The sequence below is a fragment of the Dromaius novaehollandiae genome, unplaced genomic scaffold (assembly GCF_036370855.1).
Source record: "Dromaius novaehollandiae isolate bDroNov1 unplaced genomic scaffold, bDroNov1.hap1 HAP1_SCAFFOLD_116, whole genome shotgun sequence".
In the NCBI taxonomy this organism is placed as follows: domain Eukaryota; kingdom Metazoa; phylum Chordata; class Aves; order Casuariiformes; family Dromaiidae; genus Dromaius; species Dromaius novaehollandiae.
In genome coordinates, this window is record NW_026991501.1 from 45,001 (window position 1) to 47,500 (window position 2,500).

The 2,500-nt window shown below is 78.4% G+C and overlaps 1 non-coding gene across 1 annotated transcript; it reads left to right on the plus strand.

The window, feature by feature from the left end:
- The first annotated feature begins 2,307 nt into the window (after window positions 1-2,307).
- LOC135327013 (5.8S ribosomal RNA) lies at window positions 2,308-2,460 on the plus strand. Its single transcript, XR_010387144.1, has one exon. It is a non-coding gene; the product is annotated as a 5.8S ribosomal RNA (ribosomal RNA).
- The last annotated feature ends 40 nt before the right edge of the window (window positions 2,461-2,500 follow it).

The following is a 2,500-nucleotide window of genomic DNA, read 5'->3' on the forward strand; positions in this document are numbered from 1 at the left end:
GGTGGGGGACCGCCTCCCCCCGTCTCTCCCCTCTCGCCTCTGCTGGTGCCCGCTCCGCTGCCGGTGCCCGTCTCCGGGAGCCGCGGCCCGCCCCCCCCGCCCCCCCACCCCACGGCGCTCCGCTGCCGCTGGGGGGGAAGGGGAAGGGGGGGGGGTCCGGCCCAGGGGAGGGCCCGGCGGGAGCGGGCGGCAGTGCGTGTGAGGGGCGGCGGGGCTTGGCTACTCCCCGGCGCCCGCGGGAGAGGAAGCGGCGGGCGCGGAGGCGAGGGAGACGGCCCTCCGGGTTGGGACGGGTCCCACGGGTCCCCACCCCTAAGCTGTGGGGGGCGGACCCGCGGCGGGCTGCGGCGGAGCAGCCCGTCCGCAGAGACCTGCGGGGGCAGGCGTTCCGGGAAGGCGCGCGGGGCGGGCGCCGGGCCCCCGAGCGGGGGGCGTCGCGTTGAGGCCAAGCGAGGCGACGGTTCGTGCCCGAGTGGGCGGCCCGAGCCACGGCTCTCCTCCCGGGTGCAGCTGCCACCCGGCGCCGGGTTACTGAGGGAAACCCCGGGCCCCGGGAGGAGGACGAGGTCGTGGCGGCGGGTGTCGGGCGCACCCCGCGGGCGGACGCTCCGCCGAGGGGCGCGGGGGCCGGCTGGCGGGTGCCGGGTTCCCCCTCCGCGTCCCGTCTCGTCGCCGCTGCCGAGGCTGCCGCCGTCGCCGCGAGGCGGCGGCGGCCCGGTGGCGGGCGGCGGCGGGGGAGGCACCCCCGCGGGGATTTCAGGTCGTTTCCCTCACCCCAGGGCCAGGTACCTAGCGCCCGCGCTTCTCCTGCCCCCCCCTCGGTGACCCACCCGTGTGGTCCCGTGTGCCAGCGTGCTCCTCCCGGGTGCCGCACCGTGCGCGCCGCACCGGCCGTGCCTTCCCCCCCCCCGCCTCGGCTTCCCCCCACCCCGGTCCTTCCTCCCCCGCGGTGGGGGTGGGGGGGGCGGGGAGGGAGGGAGCGAGCGAGAGAGGGGAGAGGGCCTCCGGCCACCGCGGCCGCCGGCAGCCGCCCCGGGCAGGGATGGCCATGGGCCCCGGGCTCCGGGCCCGAGGGTTCTCGGTTGGAGAGCCGGGCGGAGGTTTAAAGACTCGGGCGGCCCGATGCGACTCGCGGAGGCGGCCGGGCGTGCTGCCGGAGGGCCGGGGGGTCGGCGCGCGCGGGCGCCGCGCCCCCCCATGCCAGCCGGCGCGCCCCGTGCTCGCCCCGCGGGCAGCCGGGACGGAGAGGGGTTACCCTGCCCCCTCTCTCCGCGGTCTGGTCTCGGCGGAGAGACGCCGCGCGGTCGGCCTAGTTGCCGGCCTGCCTCGAGCGTTGCGAGCCGGGCGCGAGCGCGTGCTCGCCGCCGGGAGGGCGAGCCCCCACCGCGGGTGGTGCGGGCGCCGAGCCTCCGCGCGTCTCCTCCTTCTCCCTGGCCGGTGCTTCTGGGTCTTCCGCCGTGGCCGCCGTCGGCGGCGCCCTACCCTACGCGCCCGCCCCGGCACTCTGCCGTCCGGGGCGCCCGCCTCGCTCTGCCCCGCCCGGCTCCGCCAGGCAGCGGGGGGGCGGTGGTGGGGCGGCGGCGGGGGCGGCCCGCCCCGCTCTCCGCGTGGAGACGGGGAGAGCGGGCGCCGTCCCCGTCCGTGCCGCCTTGCCCGCCTGCCCGCCGCCGGGCGTCTGTCCGCGGAGGGGACGGGCGAGCGCGTGGCGTCACCCGCGAGGCGGTGTGTGCGGGCGCGCGGGGGTGTGGGCGCCGCGGCGGCGGCGGCGGCGGCGGTCGAGCCGGAGGGCCGGCGAGGCGAGCGGGGAGCTGGGAAGCGCGGGGCCGGCGGGCCGCAGGCGCGCGGGCGGCGGGGCGACGCCGCTCCCGGTGGCGGCCGGGCTCTGACGCCTGGGGCGGGGGGGGGGTGGTCTGCGGGGACGGACCCCCCCCAACATCCCGAGGCAGGCGGTGTGGCCGGCCCGCCGCTCCCTGCCGGGCCAGACCGAGCCGGGCGCCTGGGCCGGACTCGAAGCGAGACAGGGTTTGTCCCCAGGTCGGGAGCGAGGGCTCCCCGCCCTTCTCGTTCGGGTTTGCCCTTCGTTTCCCCCCCCCCTTTCTCTGTGCTTGTACGGTCAGTGAGGCAAGCCCCTCTCTTTCTCTCGCTCTCTCTCTCCTTCCGTCTCTGCCGTCCCTTGCTCAGCAGCCGGCGTCGGCGTGAGGAAGGGCGGTGGGGCGGAGGAGGAGGGGGCGGAGGAGGGGGGGCCCCCCAGGGGCTGCGAAAGCTGCCCGGTCCCCCCGCGCGCGCGGCGGGGACCGAAACCGAGACAACTCTTAGCGGTGGATCACTCGGCTCGTGCGTCGATGAAGAACGCAGCTAGCTGCGAGAATTAATGTGAATTGCAGGACACATTGATCATCGACACTTCGAACGCACTTGCGGCCCCGGGTTCCTCCCGGGGCTACGCCTGTCTGAGCGTCGCTTGACGGTCAATCGTCACCCGCGCCGTGGCGTGGGCGCA